General features: G+C 49.1%; 1 protein-coding gene across 1 annotated transcript in view; it reads right to left on the minus strand.

The window, feature by feature from the left end:
• Positions 1–22,210, minus strand: part of HIVEP3 (HIVEP zinc finger 3) — a 120,328-nt gene extending 98,118 nt beyond the window's left edge. The window contains 1 exon segment of the mRNA XM_039876725.1: positions 22,085–22,210. The gene's annotated coding sequence lies outside the window, so the exon portion shown is untranslated.
• Between the last annotated feature and the right edge of the window lie 286 nt (positions 22,211–22,496).

Genomic DNA, 22,496 nt, shown 5'->3' on the forward strand with positions numbered 1-22,496 from the left:
GGGGGAGGGCACCCCACATCCTGCCTGGGCAGTAGGGGTTGTCATCGTGGTAAGGGAAGTTCAGCTGGTGAAGGGTTAAAAAAAGCCCAGATGCCTTCAGGGGCCAGCCTCATTGGGTCACTAGCTGCAGGCACAGCAGCTCTCCAAGGGCTGGCAAAGAAGCCAGAGGAATCCAGCACTGACACCAGACCCTGGAGAAGGTAGATAAGGCCAGCTCTGAAGCCCTGGCTGCTCTCCTGACTTGTAGCCTGTCCATCTACTATGAATGAGACTTCTGCAGATGGGGCCGGCACATGGATAAGCTGAGTCTGATTTGCTTGGAGCAGGAAATTGTGGGATGAATCTTTCTATTTTTATTTTTGTTTCTGCTATTGTGGTCTGTAGATCAATATGAAAACTAGAAAATCCAAGACTCTGAACATACACGGCAGAATCACATGGAATAATCTCGGTGGATCACGCTGGGCTTCTTAGCAATTGAGAGGGGAAGAGGGGAGAATCATTGGCATGCTTTCTTTACCCAAAGCCAGGGAAGCAGCATGGATAGCATGGAGAGTCAGCCCTGACATCAGAAGAACTTGGGTTTGAACCCATGGGTTTCACTCATTAATAGCTGTGTGACCTCAGCTGAATTACTTCACCTCTCTGAGCCTCCCTTTCCTCATGAGTGAAAAGTGCAGAACATTGCTCCTCCCTGGGTTCATCATGTGGATCAGATGAGACAAAGTATATGAGAGATCTAGTATGGACCCAGTATACAAGAGGCAATCAATAATGCCTGTGTTCTTTTTCAGTTATGGTGGGAGACCTTCCAAGTCCCCTCCCTCTGTCAGTCTGTCTTCTTTCTGGCTCCTGTTTTGGCCTGGCTCTGAGAGCTTTCATGCCTCCTTCCCTGTGGCAAAGCTTTGGGCTCTCGCTTTCCTGGGGTGCTTGTGGTTGCTTCAAAAGCCTGCACTTCAGACTGATGATGCTGCCACATGCTGATATCAGGCAGCCTGGAGGCTGCTTCTGGATTCTTCTTAGTTCCTGGCAGCATTCTCCAGATAAACTACCGTCCCCTCCCATAAAGGAGTGAGGTGTCCCAAACAAGGAAAGTGAGCAGAGAGAAAGGCAACAGAGCTCAGAGCCTTTGCTATGGACAGGGCGCGCTTTGAGAATACCTGGGAAATGTTTGCCAGTAAAAGCAGAGTTTTTAAAAATAGAGGATGGTGATACATTTCCATTTGTACTGAGAATTGAAAAAGAGGAACTTCAAGTGCTGGGTAATGGATTCCATTTAGTGATAGGCGGGAATATCCGATCCCATAAACTCTATATTGGGATTAGGCAGAAGAAATAGTCATGGTTTTCGGGCACTTTAAGGGAGGGGGAGGAGGCACTGAATAGTGTGAGGAGGGCACCCAGCCCAGGAGTCTAAAGAGCAGCAGGAAGAGGAGGTGCAGATGAACCCCCAGGGGCTGTGCACGAGGTCGGGGTGCTGAGAGCTGCCAGGGCTCAGACAAGGGCTAGAGGAGTCGTTTCCTGCTGTACCAGACCACGCCTCATGGCGGCCCTCTCTCGCCGGAAGTCTCCTGAAGCTGCATGCAGTAGGAAGCCCACTGGACTGGCCCACACTTGAGGTCCAGCTAGCTCCAGCTCAGTGAACCTGAACAAGATTCCTTGTCACTGGGCTAGACCTAGGGTGCAAAGGTGAAGTAGCCCTGGCCCCTGTTTCAGGGTGTTATAGATCTATCAGGAGAAATAGTCCAGAAAAATCAGTGATTATGATCTTTTCTCCTAAGGAGCCCCAAACTTGGGCTGCTCCCTCCTCTCCCCAGAAAGGCTCATAACATCTCCCCAATTTGTAGTGACCGAGGAAGGAGTAGAGAAGGAAACCAACATTTGCTGAGTGCCTACCATGTGCCATTGCTGCCCCTATGTTATCTCACAGTCACACTGGTGCTAGGGCCAGGTCTGTTGTCACCGTCTGACAGCTAAGGAAAGGGAGGCGTAGAAAGCAAATGTGGACAGACTTGCAGGGCAGGAGAGCCCCAGGCTTTGGCATTGGATAAAATCAGGCACCACTAGTCTCTGTTGTATGGCCTCACGCAGTCGCTTAACACTTCAAGTCTCAGTTTCCTCACCTCTAACACGGGAGTGACAGTGCATACCCTGGGTCAGTGCAAGAATTAAATAATACAGAGTCGACTTTCCAAAAAATGACCTTCTCCTTCTTCTTCTTTGGGCTATTTCTGACCTTTTAGCTTTACTTATATTTACGATGATTTCGTCTTCTAAAATAAGATTCTAGATCCCATACAAAACTGCTAAGACCCCTTCGGAGGGAGAATACAGACAAAGAAAAGTGGGTTGAGGCCCCAGGGACCGCCTCAACCTCAACCGCTGCTCACAGTGGGGACAAGAGGGATCAATACCTACTGTGGAGGTTTCGAAACTGGGTGCGTGTTGGGAGGGAGAATCGCTTTCCACCCGCACATGGCTGCCTCCTTAGCTCAGAGGGGAAGCTGGTGACCTAGTGCCCTCCAGGGAGCCAGGCAAGCTTCTGGTCTGGATTCCAACCTGCCCTGCTCGTGCCCAGTGCCGCCCCTCCCCCACCCCACCAGTTCAGAGTCTCAGTCAGACAGAAAGGGCTGTGCCAAAGGAAACTGTTTCCTGCTGAGCCCTCTGGGTCTGTTCTGCTGTTCTTCCTTTTTTTGGACTTTGTGGCTGTTCGAGTGGGTACCTTTTTCCATAGAAAGTTTCCATTGCATCAGTTACTTACATCGTCACCACCTCTATGTAGGCTGTTTGGGATCTGTGAACCAGATCGGGCCCTGTGGGGCCCCTCACAACTTACAGGGGTGAGGAGCTCCTGGGTCTGCCTCAGAGCCACACAGCCTCGCCATTCTGGGTTTTTGACAGGTAGGAGGAATGGCCCTGACCCTGGCAGGGCCAGCTTTCATCTGCTCAGTCCCTTTGGGCAGCCATTTTTAGGTGGGATTTAAGAACACAGACTCCTTAGGTTCGAATTCTGCGTCCTCCACTTCCTAGCTGTGTAACCAGAAGCAGGTTACTTACCTAACATCTCTGGGCCTCAGTGAACTGATTTGTAAAATGAGAAGTACGGTAGAACCTACCTGACTGGATGCGGGGGAGACTCGGTCAGTTAATCCATATAAGTGCTTTAAACAGTGCCTGGCCTAAAGCCTCAGAAAGTGTCAATCGATAGGAATGGAGTTCTCTTTTCCCATCGTCCTTGCTCACGTGCCAATGGCTATCGCCTTATCTGGACCAATACCCAACAGTGTCTGTGCTCACCCCTCCATAAAGCCAGATAAACTGTTCTGATACTCTGCTCTCATCATGGCCTTCCCTGTCCCAAATCCTTCAGTGGTTCCTCCTGGAGAGTAGTCTACACTTGCCAGGCTGCTCTTGACATCAATGGCCCCTTAGTTTGCTCTTGCCAAACTACCCCGCACAGAGTTCTCATGCTTCTCTGTAGTTCTCTCTGTCTGGAATGCTTTTCTCCATTTCATTGTGGCCAGATCCAACCACATCCTCCATGTGAGCTCAGCTCATATGCCACCTCCTCCACAAAGTCCTCCATACCCTACTCTCTCAGGCCAGAAATGATCTCTCATTTACAGCACTTGGTCTCTTTATTGTGGCATTCACCTTCTCTCCCCTGTGTGTGGAATACAATACATATGAATGCTCATTGGCATCACAGACAAACCACACGATCTTTGAGGACAGGATTGGGATGTGTGTGATTCATCTCTGTATCACTCACAGAGCCTTGAACATAATTGGTGACAATAAACGAGTGAATAAACACTGAGTTCTCTCAATTTACTACCCCTGAGTGACAGGGGAAAATATCTGTAGGTGTGTTGGTAAAGATGAATCAACAACCCGACAACATCCACATACTCATCTTGGTTTTTCTTGAGAGAACCAGCAAACCAGGGTGTCAGCCAGAGACTGACCAGTGGGGGCTCACAGCCCCATCCCAGCGCAGGTTCCATGGCTGAGTCCTAGGTGAGCAGCCCACAGCGCAGGGCCAGACTCTCTACTTCAGCATGGTGGCCTTGAATGTCATGTGAGGTATCCTGAGAAGTCCAGGAGCTATGGCTGACGTCTCCCATCTCCTCATCCTCCACATTCCTTATGTCACCAAGTTCTCAGTGAACTGGCTCTATTCAGTGTCTCTCAAACCTATTAGCTCCTCTCCATCCCATTGCCACTGGGTCTACTCTCCACGCTGCACAGAGTGCTGTTTCTGCATCACAGAATAAGCACATATCGCGGTGCTCTGTAACCACTTCCCATGCTTGCTGCCCACCATCAGAAATCCAGATTCCTTAGTCTCTTCCCCATGTGGTCACCATGATCTTCCAGCCTCGCCCATCTCCTGACACTTTCCCTCACCCCTTGCCCGTCAACTCTTTGATAATACTGAGCATGCCGCCTTTTTCTCAGACTCCAAACCCTTGTTCACACTGTCCCCACTCTCAGGAAGGTCCTCCTCCCTTCTGCGCCTGGCAAACTCCCACCTGTCTTTGCAAGCTCAGCTCTGGCAATCCCATCTATTGTCCCTCCCGCCATCCAGGGGCCCGGCTGGAACTCCCTTCTCTCCTGGCCCTCCATCCAGAGCTTTTCTATAACACCAACTGCACTGAACTGAGATCGTCAGCCTCCTGTGTGTCCCTCCAACCCGCAGACGGCGAGCGCCTTTAGGGCAAGAACAACATGTACTGTCTGTGTACCGCCAGTGCTCATTAGCACAGTGCTTGGCATGTGGAATGAATGAGTGATGAATAGCAATGAATAAACACACCACCACTGGCCTGCCTTCCAGGGTGTGGCCCTGACATCACCACAGTCAGGAACTCACTTTCCAGGATAAGCAACAGGTGAATTTGCCAAACCGGCAGGTCCCCAGTCTACCTACACCAAAGGGTTTTCCCAGGGGGCCTGCTATCTCTCTGTCTCTCTCTCTCTCTCTCTCTCTCTCTCTCTCTCTCTCAGTCACAGCCCCAGGACCCTGAACAGCCTGATGCTTGCCTTTGGGGTGGCTGTGTGGCCTGAGAACCTGGATATCGGCCGAGGCTTCGGGGCAGTTCCAGGAGGAGGGAAATCTGAAGGGCGCTCCACCTTCCATGCTGTGGCCTTTTCCTCCTGCCCACCCTGCTCACCCCTGTCCCAGACTGTGCCTACCTCTTACCTTCACTAGGGCCACCCTCCCTCTTCCGTACCAGGCCATCTCTACCCACCGATCTTTAAATAGCCAAACTCCCTAAACTATGGGGCAGGATGTGGGATGGCAGGAGGAAGGCAGGACCTGGGGTCTGACCCCAGCTCGGCCATGTGACTGAGAACAAATCACATTCCCCTCTAGGTTTCAATTTCCCCTTCTGTCAAACCAAAGACTCAAATAAACCCATCTCTAAGGACCCTTTCTGTATTAACTCCCTGTTAAGGAGTTGATTTATTTACCAGCCAGAACAATTCTTCCGAACTGAAGAAAAACAAACAGAGAAACACGTGTCTTTTTTGACTCTTCCTGAAAGCCAGGATTGGTCTCCAGCTCTGGAAATATATTAGGTGCCTTTTAAATCCTTCAAGGAATGCCCTCATTTGGTGGCAATTTCTATGTCCCGATGAGCCAGGAATTTAAAATATTAAAATTTAATTTAAAACATTAAAAACTCTTTTATATCCATTTCTTTTTTCTCAATTTTAGCAATTGGGTGAGATAGGTCTTTCTCATTGTCATTTTTTACAGATAAAGTGAGGCTCAGGAAGTGAGCGGCTTATTAAAGTCCCCAGCTAGTGTGTGAGAAGTGGAACTGGCTCCCTGAGGTCACACCACAGCTGCCCAGGAGCTGGCTTCAACCAACAGGTAGGGCATTTTAGTAAAACAACAGCACCCACATCTCCCTGTGCTTTTCCACATGCTTCCTTCATGTACGTGGAAACGACCAGAGAGGTAAGAGGCACAAAGCCGCACAGTGCGCTGGGGGGAGGGAGATGCCTCATTCCTAGACGCTAGGCTCCTTCCAGCCCCGACGTTCCAGAGAATAGGCAGTGCCAAGAGCTGGGGTTTGTCCAGGCAGAGAAGCCTCCTGTATTTCTAGAGTCCAGCCCCTCTGCCATCACAGGCCTCCATGCCTTTAAATCCGATCCAGGGTAACAGAAGCTCTGCCCCCCCAGACGGGGCAATACCTCATTCCTCCTGGTCTCCTAGGCCCTTCATGCCGTCGATGCTCAGTGAGGGCTGACTGCATGTCATCTGACCACCAAACAGGAAAAGAGAGAAGGTGAGGGCCCAGAGCCCAAGAAGGGCAGCAGCTAGGGCAGCAATTCTGAGCCGTTCCATCCTGGCTCTCCCATGTTGTTTCCCATGGTCCTGTGCGGCTACTTTGAGGACATACTGGTCCTGTCTTCCAAATTACACTGTCCTCTGAAATGGAGGCCCCACAATGGGACCTCCGCATGCACCTGTCCAGTGCACAACCTGCACAACGACTCACAGCCCATGATGTCTGATCATCCCCTGCACAGCATTTATCGCCACTGTAATTAAAGAACTAATGCATAATTACATATTCTCTGCTCAAGGAGAATATATTCTCAGGGGAGGACCAGGCCCTGTCTGTCTTACCACCAAGCTGTAGCCCAACCTCTAGCATAGTATCGACACAAAATAGGTATTCAATAAATACATGTTGGAGTACTAAACTCATTCAGCCACTCGTTCATGCATTTAATTGGAAGGAAAGTGAACCTGCCCCAGAGCTGAAGGTGAGATAACTATATTCTGGTCCCAGGACACCCCTAATTTTCCATGTGCCCCTGAGCAAGTCATGTCCACTCTCGAGGCCTCAGTTTCCTCATCTATAAAATGGAATGTGGGTTAGATTTTCCTTGCCACGTTTGAATGGTGCTGGGGGCAGTGCTTCCGTAAATTCTGCACCTCGGGCACCTCATTCGCCTTACCCTTGTCCTGACCCTGGTTTCCTGGGTTTTCTCTAGGTTTCGCCCATGTCCGGGCATATGGGTAGTGCCCAGGTAAGCAAGGGGAGAAGGACAGGGTGGTGACGTTCGCCACAGCTGGGAGAGGAGTGTTACTCCTGACTCCATCTCCTCCCCCCACAACCCTTGTACTGATGACCAGCCCAAGTGACACTGACAGCGACGTTGACCCCAGACAGCAGTCCGGTCAGACAGCTTTTATGTCGATCTCTTTACCTCCAGCCTGTACCTGAGGAAGGAGGGAAGTGATCTGCCCAAGGTCAGAGTTACCAGGCACCACAGCCAGTGCTGAACCCTGTGTTCAAGTCCAGGCCCTTTCGGCACACGGCGCAGACTGTGGCTCCTACAAATTTGGGGCACAACCAACTCCAATTCACTCATTCTCCGCCCAAGTTCTGGCAGTGCCCTGGTGTGTGGCCCCTTTCCTCTTCTCATGTGACTGCTGGGTGGGTCGGTGAGGGGAGGGCTAGCAGCATGCTGGTGGTTAAAACACAGAAAATGTAAGGTCCCCACAGTGACAGATGGCAGTGTCAGAGGAAGGAGAAGTTACTTAGGGACAGAGGCAGGGAGCCTTGAAGAACTGGAGGGCTTATGGAGGTAGATGGGGGTGACATTCCAGGCTGAGGGGACAGCATCTGTCCCTGAGACCCTGCTCAGGGCTCTAAAGAGCTGGATGCTCACTGAGGGGAAGGTCACTTTCCCGCATAGACAGTGAGCTGGCCAGTTGGGACCTGTGCCCAGAGCGGGCACCAGCAACAATCTGACCTCAGAAAAGTAAAGAACACGTCGGCAACTCTCCTCTCTGGACCTCTCCCTGCTATGTCTCTGCCTCCCTGGTGTACTGCCTGCTGCTGCCATAACGCGTTACCATCCAACTTAGTGGCTTAAAATAACATAATTTTTTTTTTTATTATCTTAGAGTCGTAGGGGTCAGAAGTCTGAACTGGGTCTTGCTTGGGCTGCAGTCAGGGTGGTGTCTGGTCCCCATTCTTCTCAAGGGAGAATCCATTTCCTCGCCTTTTCTGGCTTCTAGAGGCTGCCCGCATTTCTTGGTTCACGTCCGTTTCCTTCATCGTCGGACCCAGGAGAGGCGGTGGAGCCCTCCTCACAGGCGCCTCTGACACTGCGCCTTCTGCATCCCCTTCCACCTTTAAATGTGGCTTCGAGTGGATAATCCAGGATACTCTCCTATTTTAAAGTCAGCCGATGGGCAGCCATAACTCCATCTACTACCTTAATTCCTCTTTGCTGTGTAAAGTAATGTCGTCACAGGTTCTAGGAATGAGGATGTGGGCATCTTTCGGGGGCCGCTCTTCTGCCTGCCATGCTGCATGGAATACATCTCCTCCACATTTAGCTCCAGGAGAAAGGCAGCCCAGGCAGAGGGAGAACGGAGACAGCGGTGGTGGGGGTGGGTGGGGACAGAAGCAAGCAGACACACACTCACAACCTAGAAGCAGCAGCTTCCTGGCTGCCTGCTTAGTGTACATCATCCTTGGAAAACTTGTCATGTTTCCACACTGAAGCGGGCACGTGCAGTTTCCACAGTGACTGCAGGAGCAGAGCCAGAAATAACCCCACTGAAACGGAAAACATCCCTTCCTCAGTGTTCCACTTGCTCTTGCACACTCACCCTCCCTGTCACCGTGCACTGTGGGCATGGGAGTCTCCGGCGGGTCCTCGGTTAGAGGCCCTCCCAGGGCTTGCTGAAGACTTGGGGTGCACACCTCTTGCAGCCTGGCTCTGAGAGGGGGAAATAGGTGTGTGGATTCACCCCCAAGAATCTGACTGTGGGACTGGGCTGGGCACCCTCGCCGCCGTACAACCCGTGGCGAGCTGGGCGTCTCCTCTCGTCCTCAGCATCACTGCCCCTGAGCTGCAGGTCCCTACAGTGTCCCGACTCTTCCTTCTCTTGCCACCACGCCCTGGGATCCGATGGTTACGTCCTTGGGCCTGAAGTGCACGATACTCTCATTTTGTCCTCTTCTCGGGGCATCCAGGATGTAACTGGGCCCTGCCCTGAGGCAGCTGTGCCCAAAGAGAGATGTGGCCAGAGGTCCACTCTCACAAGCCTAGCCGCTCCCTGCCCAGCCTGCTCCGCGTTCCTGGCCTGGGAGTCCCGCCTGGGAAGCTCAGTCCAAACCTGCCTCCTCCCAGAGCCCTTTTCCGCCCCCAAGGGAGGGTTTCTCTTAGAACAAGGTCTCATTCCTCGTAGGGGCTAGACAATTTTGCTGAGATATATAGACCAACAAACGCCTGGACCTTACCATCCACACCATATGACACGGTGTCTCTAGGACCCGGGGAAATCTCTGCCATAATTTTTCATGTTTTATATCCTACTCTGTCTAAGGAAAATAAGAGTCGACATACTTTCTACATGCTAGTCAGTGTGCTAAGTATTTCGTATGCATTAGTTCATTCAAGCCTCACTTCAACTTGACTGTTATCATCTCCATTTTACAGAGAAGAAACTGAGACTCGGAGAAGACAAACAGCTTGCCCAAGGTCACATAGCCAGAAAGTGGTAGAGCCCAGACTGGATGGACCCCGATGTGCCAGACTCCAAAGCTGAAGCTGTGGTCACGATGTCACATTGGGGGTGGGGGCGGGGAGAGGAGGCACACAGATGACCCATGCTAGAAAGCCCTGAGCCGTGCAAGGAATCACCAGTTTTGTCTCTTTGCACATATTATGATACAGTGTAAGATTTTATTTGGGCTGAACAGAAGTGAACAGTGGGGGAGGTGACACTATTTAGAAAGTTCAGAAATCGTTGACTGCAGCCAACACAACCCTTGTACTGATGACCAGCCCAAGGCTCAGAAACAGATGTGACGTGCCCAAAGGCCGGGCCTCTGGTGCTGAAGCCAGAGAGCTCCGCCTGTTACTCTTGCTCCTTGAGGGAACTTCCTTTGACTCTCCCTCTGCGCCGCCTGTCACAGAATTTAGAATCAGATGTGGTGTGGGTCCTGGCTCCTGCTTTTACAGTGCTGCGTACTTGATGCCTTGGCAGGGAAAGCACCAGTCTCTGTTTCCTTGTCTGTAGAGTAGGGCCTGTGTGGGCGCACTAGAACAGACATGTCGCGTGCCAGTCATGAGCAGTGCATCGCGATCATGAACGACAGTGCTCAGCCCTGAGCCGCTGGGACAGAAAGAGCCCTATACTTAGAATCAAAAGCCTCCAGCAAAGTCCCAGCTTTGATCTCGCCACCCCTTGCCTTGAGCCACCCACTTGACTTTGAGTCTTACTCTTAGAGGTAAAAATGTCTCCGTGAGGCATTGATATGAGTTTGAAATGAGGTAACGTGGAAATGCTGGAGGCACAAGCATCCTCTGGGTAGTGGAATCTCAGGCTCTACCCAGTCCCATTGTCTGATTCTATAGCTGGGGGGTGGGGGTGGGGTGGGGTGGGTGGGAGGCAGGGCCCAGGAATCTGCATTCTCCCAAGCCTCCTCCCCCGTCCCTCCCCTTCCACAATTCTATGGCAGGTAGTCAACAGACTGCACTTTGAGAAGTCACTCTAGAAAGTGTTCAATTATGTTTGTTAAATAGACGAATTCTTGAACATCTGTTGAGCTGCACATGGCTGCAGGAAGACATGGGCCAGAGGAAATAAGTAATTTTCTCCAAATACATTTCCTGTAAAATCCAAATGATGGGAATTGGGTTGAGGATGATGCAATAACAGCTCCCTTCCCCGAGGAGCAGAGCATGAGCCCTTCCGGTCAGACGGGGAGAGACCTGGCTGGAGATTCAAGCCCAGTGACTCAGGTTCAAACACAGGGAGGGACGTTCAGGGAGCCCCCTAGAAATGAGTTCCAGACCCTGTTCTCTCCAGCATCTTCATGCAGACAGGAAAGAAAGAACTGAAAATATGCTCATTAAATCTGCATCTGGCACCCAATTTGGCAGGGTTGCCAAAATTCTGTAAGACTAGAATTAAATTAGCAAGTTGGAAGTAAAATGATTTTAAGCAGACATGATGGAATTCATCAGGGCCAGGTGGAAGTGAGAGGGGGAGGGGAACCCAGGAAAGCCCACATGCCCGGGAGTGGGAAAGCCTGGCCATGAGCAGAAACAGAAGAGAAAAAAATCAGCAAGCAGACCTGACCCAAATTATAAGATTCACCCCGAGAATGTGCTGGTGACAAAGCTGGCCTCACACTGGGGTGGGGAGAGGCTCCTTGGGGAAACAGGGTGTGGCTGACAACAACCAGTGAAGGATGGCAGGCATTTAAAAGGGGACCGAGAAGAACCAGGGGACTGCTGGGAAATGAGGTAGGATGGGTTCTCCAGACCGGGCAGGTAGTTGGTGTGCTGACAGGGCTGTAATCACCACTGTATGTTTATTGAGATCGTAGTTGGGAAGTAGGGGTGGGGAACACTAGGATGGACATGGAAGGGAGCATGGGATGGCACAGAGTCTAGGGAGGGAGGAAGAAGAGGATGCAAGCATTTCTTAGGCATTTACTAGGCATCAGGCACCATGTTAGATGTGTATCAAGTATTATCTCATTTAATCTTTCAATAATCCTATACTGTAGAGATTTGCTCTTCGTTTTCTTGGGCTTCCTTTTTTGTTTCCTTTGTTCAAAAACGTATCTTTTAATACAGAAGTATTTAAAGTTAAAAGAGGACAAGCCCCCAATCTTCACCCTCCCAAATTCTACTCCCCAGATGAAGCTATCACTAACAGTTCCCTATGTTCCCGTGCTGTTTCCATGAGCACAGAAACAGACCTACATGTGCACACGCATACACAATTGTTCTATTTTTTCTGCATACAATGGAATTGTATTAAACATATCACACATGGAAACCTTTTTTTTCCAGTTGAGAATACTTTATAAAGGTCCTCCCATGACAGGTTCACTTTTTTCTTTTTAAATGGCCGTCAAGTATTCCACGGTTGAAATGCACTGAAATGTTTTAAGCACTGTCACTGCTAGCCGTTAAGGTCATTTCTAACTTCTCTCTACTGCAAACAGTGCTGCGAGGAAACACCCTTGTACATATTTAGCTTTGCATACACGTGTTTTTCTATAGCTGGGGAATTGCTGGACCAAAGTAGGTATGTGCATTTATAATTTTCACTGATACCAGTTTAGGCTCAAAGGTCCCCTTGACCCTTGCCAGCACTAGATGTCCTCTATCTTTTTATGTTTTTGCCATCTATAAACACTTTAGCTTATAATCCTTTGTTTTTTAGTAGCTAGAGTGTTAGTCATATGTTTAGGGAACATTTTCACTTCTATGAACTACCTGTTTATACCTTCTGCCCATTTTTTTAAAACTTGATTTTTTTTTTTTAGTAGTTGATGGGATTCTCATAAATGATAATAAGAACTAACATGTAGCGTTCTATGCACCAGGCACTGTCCTAGGCTCCCCACAAGATTCACAGTGTTGAATCAAAACCCTAAGAGAAAGGTGGCAGCATCAGCCCATGTTCACGGCTGAGGAAAGAGAGACTCGAAGATCTCAAATAGCTTGTGTGAAGTCACACTCGTCAGACAACAAGCCAGAGTTTGAGGGACGAGCTAAGCCAACCATTTCATCCTCAAATGAGACGTGTGTGAAGCTTCCTGCCTCTTCCCATCTAACCCAGAGAAAGAAAATCCCCCTACATATTTCCCTCTTCCTGTTATTTATGCTTTCCTTCACTTGTGGGGTCTTCATGAGCACGCTGTTTTCATATGTCGGATAGGGAAACTGAAGTTCAGTTTCTGACAGCAGGGACCACAAAATGGAATGGACCCTGCATCTTAGATGGGACGTCGACATGCTTCGGGGCTTGCCCGGAGGAGTGAGGAGCAGAGCAGGATTTGGTGGAGGCAGGATTTATGCTGGGGTAAGAGTCAGGGTACGTGGAGGCCGAAGTGGGGCCCAGGCTGGAAGGGCTTAAAGGGCAGGCAGACAGTTTACAGGACTCTCCCCAGGGGCAACGTGGAGTAGGGACAGGCCAGGATCAGGGAGTGGGGTGAAGGTCAGCCTAGCTAGAAATCATCATCAAATCAAAGGGTGTTCTCACCTAACTGGGCACGTCCACTGACTGGGCATGTAGATCAGTAAAGAGGCTTGCCTTTCAGGGTGACAAACACACCTATATGGAAGAACTGGGAGATCCCTCATGCAAAAGCCACACTTGACAAAGGCAGAATTTTGGCCTGTAGTGGCATTTTTTAATGAGGTTCTTTTTTAGCTCTCAAAACACCAAGGTCACATGTGGGTTTCTGGGTTAGGGATCTGCCACTGAGTTGTCACATGGGCTTGGTAATAGTTCTGCCTCTCATGAACACAACACGTAAGGGAGGGGGAAAGATCATTTACATGTCATTTGCCACTTCTGAGAAAAAGAAATAAGTTAACAAAATACCGAAAGTGTGGGAAATTGACATGCTGAAACTAACATGCAGAAACAAATTTTAGAGTCACAATTTAGCATTCATTTTTGTTTTTCAGCCTTAACCTCAGATAACTTCAGTGTTTCTTAAAATGTTTTTCTATGGAACTGTATCTAGCCCAGCTATTTCTTTTATATACATTCAAATAGATATCCATATATGCATCGTGTGTGTGGTGTGTGTGTGTGTGTGTGTGTGTTCTCTCAATCAATAGAATTGGAAAAGCTTTATCACAAGATCTGTTCCCTCTAAATACTCTCTCTCTCTCTCTCGTTTGGAGCTTTCTAATGTATTTTCACCTAAAGACCCAGAAGTCCTGCACTATAAGGGCCTTTAAACTTTCTCAAATTTACTTGTCAGTAGTACTTTTATTTCCTACCTGTAATGCATCTTTTCATCCTGTGGCACTTGTGTTCTATGGAACAAACTGTGGGAGATACTGGATTTCTTTATTTCACAAAATCAGTGCCTGCTTAAAATAAGGGGCCTTCGTGGAGTGGCTATCCTACTCTTTTAAATATAAAATGCTTTGTAATAGACCCATGAAGATGGTTTCCTGTCCAGCTGAGCGTCTTTGCCTCTCCTATATTTCAGAGTGACATCCAATGTTCACGTGCCAAGGTGATGCACAGAGTAAGTGTCACAAGCCCTCTGGAAACCATTGGGAGACCAGGTCACTCAGAAAGGCTAAGCTGTGTTTCTTGGCAGTTGCATGGTGAGCCTGGGCCAATCATTTGCTCTGGGCTCAGTGGTTTTCATCCATAGGGTCCCCTGAGACTCACCTAAACCAGCTCACTTGTTTTGTGAATGGGGAATCATGACAATGGGCGACCAAGCCTCAGAATCCCTTGATCTCGGTCTCTTTCCTTCATTCCGGGAGACACCAAAAGCAAACCAGATTACCGTTAATGCCTTCCCATTTCTCTCATTCCGTTCTCACCACCTCACACCGCTGCCGCACAGCCATTAGTCGCTACGATTCATACGGTCACAAGATACAGCTTACAGATAAAATTCGGTTTCCATCTGTCTGCTATAACATCAAGTGAAAATGAGTTGGTGAACGTTCATCACATGTAAATATAGGTTATATGGTATACTAGAAACTCACTTGGGAGCCGTCTCCCGCGGAGATACCTCCAGGAGAACATTCCTCCTCAAGCCTGGTGACAGTCATTGGTTTATAATTTTGTTCCTTCTTACACAGGCAACTCTAGATAGCATGCTTGGGGTGAGTAATAGCAGCAGGGATTCAATTACTTAATTATCGCTTATGGCTTTCCTAAGTAACCCTGAGGAAGCCAGCTAGTTAGGGTGTATGTGGATTTACTCATTTGTTTTTAAATAAACTTTTCACTTTGGAATAATTTAATATTGACAGAAAAGCTACAAAGATAGAAGGGAGTTCCCATATACCCTTCACCCAGATTCCTTTCATGTTAACATCTTACATAACCAAGGTATATTCGTCAAACCTAAGAAATTGACACTGGTGCATTACATTAACTAAACTACAGACTTTAGTGGAATTTCACTAATTTTTCCATTGATGTCTATTTTCTGTTCCAGGATCCAATCCAGGATCCCATTCTGCATTTCCTCATCATATCTCTTTGGCCTATAGATTTATTTTTGCTTTCAAGAAATAAATATCGTCCTCAATTGCATATAATGTGGTATGCTGAGTGCTCAGCTGTCCTGTAGGGAGAAACACAGTGTCTGATGGGCAGCGGAGTCTGGGTTTTAGGGTCCACTCTGTCCCTTACTTGGGACACAGTCCTGGGCTTGTCACTTGTATAGACTTCTCAGATTCCATATCTACAACACGAACATGGGAATTTCTACCTTGTCAGAGGGCTGAATGAGGCAGTCTTTGTGAACAGGCATTTTGAAGGCTTAAAGCCAAATTCACTTAGAGCGCTATGGAGCTCATTATTATTATTATTAATGCTGCTGTAATGACAATCATGAATTAGACTCTGTCCTGTATCTAAAGCCACACAGCCCAGAGTCTGAGCTCCTGTCTGAGCTGACCATTTTAGCCGCAAATGAGATCTTTCCACGGACCCCCATGTGCCCCATAGAGAAGGAAATTTCTGCTTAAATGAATCTCAGTTCGATACCTCCTTCATGGCTCTGTTCAGATGTCACCTTATCACCTCTCCAACCATCCTACATAGAAGGAGCCTCCTGAATTCCACCCCCCTCCCCACCTTGGCATTCTCTAACTTCTTACCCTGCTTTATTCTCCTCCGTGGTATGCATCTCATTTGACATGTTACATGCTTACATGTTTCTTTGCTCACACTATGCTCCCCTTTGCTAGTTTATAAGTTCCAGGAGAGCTCTGACTGTTGTCTGTTTAGGCCACCGTTGTATCCCTATGCCTAGAACAGTGCCTGATGCCGGTAAGTGTTCACTGGATACTGGGAAATGAACGATTGGATGCTCAGTTTTACTTTGCAACCTCTCGCCTCTATCCTAACAACCTAAAAACAAACTCATCATATCTAAACATACTGTTGAATTCAAATAAGAGGGAAGTTACTTGGGAAACAGGTGGCTTTGAAGCTCTGGGTCTTTCTGCAGGGAAAAAAAAAAAAGGGAGTAATGCCCTTCTTTTAATTTAATTTAATGCCATTAATGTCCCTTCATCTGCCTCCTTTCCCATAATAGGTTCTGCCAGTTAGAAACCGCAGTCTCTTCCTTGTCAGAGTTTGTCTGCAGGCTACTCCACACCATCAATTCCAGCAGAGCCCAGGCTAGAAAAAGCTGGAGCAATCTCCGCACTAGCCAGCCCACTTCATTACTCTGGCCACTCAGTACTTGTACATCGAAGGCCCACAGGCTTCTCAGAACAGGACAAAAGCCAGGGGACCCTGCAGATTGGCCTTGGTGAGGACATTGATTCAGAGAAGGGGGGGATGGCAATAACACACAGTGACCTAGTGGCAGGTCCAGGATGGAACTCAGGTCTCTCAGCCCCACAACCTGGTCCTGACTCCTCTTGGGCTGGAACCACTTCTTCATGCCCGCTATTCACCCAGGGCTGTCTGGTTATTTCTTTGAGCTCCAGTCTGTTTTTCTGCCCATCTCTGTCCCTTCTGGGTATGTGACAAGCTTGGGCAGAGATGGATGGAGGTGACTCTCTCAAAGCAGCAATGCACAGGAAAGTAGAATCAAGAGCCAGACAGAAAAGAAATGGGGGTCACATTTGTTGAGAGCCAAGTCCTCTCTATTATCTCATCCAACACTCACAGTACCCTGCAATGTAGGTGTCATAACCACATCATCTAAATAAGGAAAAGGAAACAGAGAAGTTAAGAAATGCAGCAAATCACACAGCAAGTCTGTGGCAGAGCCAATAGCAGCATGGAGCTCCTGCTGGTTCTGAAGACTTTGTTCTCTGCTCCACCACTCCAGTAGAGATTCTAAAACCTAGACAGCACCCCAGAAGGGGGAGTCCTTAAAACAACAAAATATTCCTCTGGTGAAGTAGCCAGAATAATTCCATTTTAGAGATGAGGAAACTGAGATCTGCAGAGGAAATGTAGCTTGTCTGTGGTCACACGGCAAATGAGTGGTTGGATCTATTAGGCTCTGAGCTTCTTGAGGACACGGGATCTCTCCTGGTGCTTAACCCAGAGCTGAGCCCACCAAAACACTCAATCCATTGTTGATGAATAAACGAGTGAATGACAGAATAGGTTAGAAGTGCAACCTCCTGTGACTCCCACAAGCCAGGTATTTTCCCTGTACCTGCCCTGTACATTGGCCTCAAGAACAGGAGACCAGGCTGATGTAGGCGAGCACAAGCCTGAACTCGGCACTGGCCTCCACACCTCATGTTCCTTTCTCTGAGGCCATGGATCGGTCAGAGGCATGGAAAGTGATGCTGGTTCCAGTTCCCATTCAGCCCTGAGCATGCCAGTGATGCAATGAAGAGAAGGCAGAGCTGATATTTTTTGGCCCAAGGACTAGCGTTATGACAAGGAGGGTACCCTCTTCTCAAGGCTGGTGTTTGGAGCAAATTTGTCCATTTTTATTTAGTAGCAGCCAATTCACAAATCTGGTATTTTTATTATCATTCATTTTTCATAATAACGATTGAAACAATTGTTTATTGTTCACCTACTATGTGCCAGGCACAGTATCTCATAAGATATCTGACGTAGATAATCCCTGTAATCCATACAGCCACCCTGTAGATAAGTGTAAGCACTCCCCTATTACAGAAGAGGAAGCTCAGGCTTAGGAGAAGTAAAGGAACTTGGCTGAGGTACGTGCTAGAAAGCAGGAGATGCAAACTCAGGTCTGTGGGGCGCCACAGCTTGTGCTCCTATCATGTGACTTGCGTGGGCTTGGGACAAACGAGTCAGAGACATAGCTAAGGATGCATGAAAACTAGAGGCAGATGGAGGGCCTGCCAGATTTCCTGGGCGTCCACCTGACCGGGCTTCTCATCCCCAGCCTGAACTTCTAGCACCAGGTGTGTCTCCACATGCCCAGATGCCATCCCCAGAGGCTCTGAATAAGACAGTTTGGGTGAAACTTACAACTCTTCTGTTAAAAGTCCTCAGGTGACAGCAAAGGACACCCTTCGTTAAGAACCACTATTTTCAATTCTCAGGAGGTTATTTTTCTCACATCTGCACCCTCTTCTAGAAGGTTCTAAAATGTTTCTTAAGAAAGTCATTTATTGGTTTCCCAAGAATACCATTCCTCAGAACCCGAGACCTTATAATTCTAGGATTCTCAACAAAGTAACAATAATTCTGATCACCCACAAATGGGGTATGAAAGGCTATTTTTATTAACCATGCCAATTATTTCCAAACAGTGTGCTATTTATGAAAATGACTCTGGAGCCCAAAGTCCTGGGTTTGAGTCCTAGCTCTGCCCTTTACTAGCTTGTGAAACTTTAAGGCAAATCATTCAATAAAATAGTTATTCAAAGCCTACTATGTACCCACAGTCCTGGGCTGGGAAGACTGAAGATACAAAAGTGAAGCAAAAAAGCCACGATCTCACTTAGCTCTGAGTTCCTCATCTATAAAATGGGAACTAACAGCTACTAAGTGCCTACGGCGAGATGCCAGGCCCCTGACATTCATACCTCAAGGCTTCTCGAGGTAGGTTTGCAGCCAAGGAAGCAGGGACTTAGGCTGAAGCGGCCTGGGTGAGCCTGCAGCCATGTGCTGCAGTTTCTGAGCTCTCTCCACCTCCACCATCCCCCTCTTCTTGCACCCTCCCCCACTTGGCAGATGAGTCCACAGAGTGAACGGGATAATAGGAGAGAGTGCTCTGCAGCCGATCAGGAACCACACAGATGTATGACATCATGGTTATTAATAATGGAAGCAGCGCAACTAATTCACAACCCCTCCAGATGGACCACCTGAATCGTGAACCTCAAAGAGCATCAGATTCTATATGGTAAAACTAGGAGGGGCCTTCGGAGTCCATCCCTTTCCTCATTTATAGGGGTTGGGAGTAGACAAGATAGGGAGGGCAGCCTACTGAGATAACAGAAGCAGCCCTGCCCCGCAAAACTCAGGACGCTCTGAGTTTGGCTGTAGTGATTGAACCAGAAAGATAATTAGGTCCCAGATCAGGCACCAGCAGTGGCTCCCTCCAAAGGGCACTGGTAAGGGAATCAGCAGTGAACTGCAAGTGTGGCCTCCCTACGGGCCCTCAGCCCAGCTCCTTCATACCTCAGGGCCTTCGTACCGGCTGTTCTTCCACTGGAAATACTCTTCCCAAATCTTTGCATGGCTGTCATTTTTTCATTATTTGGATCTCAGGATACATGTCGGCTCCTCAGGGAAGTCTCCCTAGGCCCCATTTTCAGCTTCCCCCATCCTCCCTAATGTTCCCACTGCCTTGTGTGTTTCTTCAGAATGCGCGTCACTATTTAGCATTATCTTGTCCATGACTATTCATGCTCTCTCTTCCCACTGGAATGCAAGCTCCATGAACAGAGAATTAAGTAGTTTTCATTGCTATAATCCCCAGAAAGGTGCCTAGGACCCAGCAGACACTCTACGAACATGTTCAGTGAATCCCCCTGGTTGCTGGCCTGAGTCACAGCTATCCGAGCAGCTAGCAGTCACTCACTCATTCACTCATTCAATAAATGCTTATTGAACCTCTCCTCTGTGCCAGACATTCTGCTAGGCACTGGGGATTTCAATCAAACAAATGAGACAAAGTCCTGGCTCTGATAGAGCTTTGATGGTTGATGAAAACAAACAACAAAGTAGAAGCCAAAGCTGTAGTAGTCACATCATGTATGACCAAAGAATAGCTTACCAAAAAAAAAAAAAAGTAGAGGGATAAGTGTGGCAGAAAATAAGAGGAATGAGGAAATACCGAGGAAATGTAAACATCAGACCGGCCCTTTAAGGGCTTCCCACATGCTCAATACTCATCTTGGAGAGCTGGTGCCAAGCACCCTCACCAGCTCTGGGGACCTGGGGACAAGGAGACATGCCCACTGCCACAAGTGCTGTCTGGCTACAGCTTAGTGCACAATAGGATGTATGTGTGTGAGAGAATGTGTACAGGAGTAGATATGTGTGTGTATAGAAGCAGGTGAGTGTGTGTGTGCATATGTAGGTGCATGGGTGCAAATGAGTGTACATGACTGAGTATGTGAGCACGTGTGAGAGTGTAGGAAGAGAGGGATTTGTATGTAGAAATGGATGTGTTAGTGTGCCGGAGTACACATGTGTATATGTATGTGTCTGATGACTCTGGCATTATTACTTTTCACCACAGATTCCACATCTGGTTGATCTTGACATGCTCAAGTACCCCAAACAAATGGTACCTAGCAGGTAACTTATTACTTAATTCATTTAACAATAAATCATTTAAATTCTTATGTTTGTCAAATTGATTCTGCAGAGTGTCCACATAAAGCAGCAAGACTGTTCCAAGAAGAGAATTCTCAACTTCTGGATGTTACTGAATGTGGTGATATCACTGGATAAGGACTCGGGGTTCTGGTCCTTGTTTTACCACTAACTACTGGGTGGCCTTGGACCACTATTTATTTAGCTGCGTGATCTCAGATGAGCCACTCAACTTCTCTGGGCTTCTACTTACTCTTCATTAAAGAAGGCAACTATAGCTTAACTCTTGAAGTTTGGTTGCAACTCTACAATACCACATCACCCTTTTGGTAGCCCCCTGAAACACTGTTTCCTGGAAGAGCAAACGTGTGTAACTTGAAAAGGGATGTAGGCTCAACTAGGGAAATGCTGGGTTTGACAAAGTTAAACAGGTTCTTTTATTGCAGCACTTCTCAGAGCCTTTAATCTGCCAATATCGGTTGTGACTGGCCAGAAGTGTGATGGAGAGCCTGCAGAATTTGCCAGACTTACTAGAACAGGGAAACCTTGACTTGTGGCACAGCTTTCAGAACTAATGTTCCACGGAACACACTTTGGGAAATCCACTAGCAGACACACAGGACACATTAACAGCCCCCTTCTTGCAGATGACTGAACAGAAATGGTGTTCAGTCTCCCTAAGCCACAGTGCAGAGCCATGGCAAATACCATCCCAGAATCATCCGAACCACAGTAACTCACATGTGCACAGGGCTTTATATTTACAAAACGGTTTCATTTATATGATCTCAGCTCTCATTGATCATGTTCCTCTAAAGACCCTCACCCCCAATTTTCAGAAGATAAGATGCAGCCTGAAAGAGATTAAGGAATCTGCCCAGAGCCACTAAGTGATGGACACATAACCCAGCTTCATCAGTTTCCCCTAAGTCCCTGATCAAACCATCAATAAATACATGTTTTATAGATATAAGCAACTGTAGTCACTGTGCAGAGCCCTCTGAAAGATGCTGAGGCTGACACTACCTGCACCTGTTCTGCACCCACCACTACTCCTGTCTGGAGCTCAGGCACCCTGTATTGGTTAAGAGAAGAGGAGGGTGCTGGGAGAAAAGCCCATGGAGTAGCAGCTGCTCTGGAAACACCCAGGCTGTGAGGCTGGGAGTAGCTCCCTGCCAGTTGCCACACCCTCCCAACCATGCCAGGTACAGCCCCCGCCGCTGTACCCCCAGCGCCAGGTGCTATTCTGCGAGGGGGGAGGGGGAACAGCCAGAGCAATGCTAGTTTAACTCACTGCCAATAAGCCTGAGGAGCCCAAGGTTGGTGGCTCTGGCAGTCTGAAACTGTCACCACTTCCAGGGGGAAGCGTGGCCAGAGCTGCCAGACCCATTCAGCATTTCCCACCGGTGTGCCGTGTCCCGCCGCGTGTGAGAGTTCAAGGCCTGAGAGGCGTGGTGAGTGGGGGTCTGTTGCGGGCACAGGGGGCTGTGCCCGCCAACGGCGAGTGTGTGAGAGAACTGTGAACGCGGGAACGCTCATGTCACCCCAGGGCGGTGACACCACAAGTAGCATCGGGGAAACGCGCAGGTGGAGAGCTCGTGCACCAGGCAACCCCAGGCTACAGAGGAGTCCCGGAGGTCCTGGTAGTTGTCACCGATGCACTCCTGCACCCGTGCCCAGCCCTCTCCCTCCGGCCCCGCTCCTGCCCGTCCGGGCCAGGGCTTCTCCCCGGCTTGGCGGTGCCGGGCTCCCGGGGCTGTCAGGCCGCGGCGGGGGCGCGGCGCGCGGGAGCTCACTGCTTACCTGCGGGCAGCTGCGGATCCACGGCTCCGGGCTGGGCTGCGCCGCGCTCGACTGGGCTGCGCTGGGCTGCGCGCCCGGCCTCCGCGCGCCTCGGCAGCGCCCGCTCGCTTGCTCGGCTCCTCCCGGCTCGGCTCCGCCCGGCGGTGCCCCGGGCGCTCGCTGGCGGCCCACGCGGCGCGGGGTGGGCGCGGGGCGGGCTGGCGGGCGGCCGCTTGGAAGCTCCTTATTTGGGCAGTGATGTCAGGGGAAGTCGCAGAGGCCGGACCACCCACTTCTTTCCATTTACTCCCCAGAGTTTCCTGTCGCCGAGCCCGGGGACCCCGGCACCCGCCCGCCCGGAGCGCCTCTCCGCCCGCTTGGCCTCGGCGTCGGCCGCTCTGGGGTCGCCACGCGCCGGGGTCACGGTGGGCCA

Source organism: Pteropus medius, unplaced genomic scaffold (genome assembly GCF_902729225.1).
Source record: "Pteropus medius unplaced genomic scaffold, Ma_sr-lr_union100, whole genome shotgun sequence".
Classification (NCBI taxonomy): Eukaryota; Metazoa; Chordata; class Mammalia; order Chiroptera; family Pteropodidae; genus Pteropus; species Pteropus medius.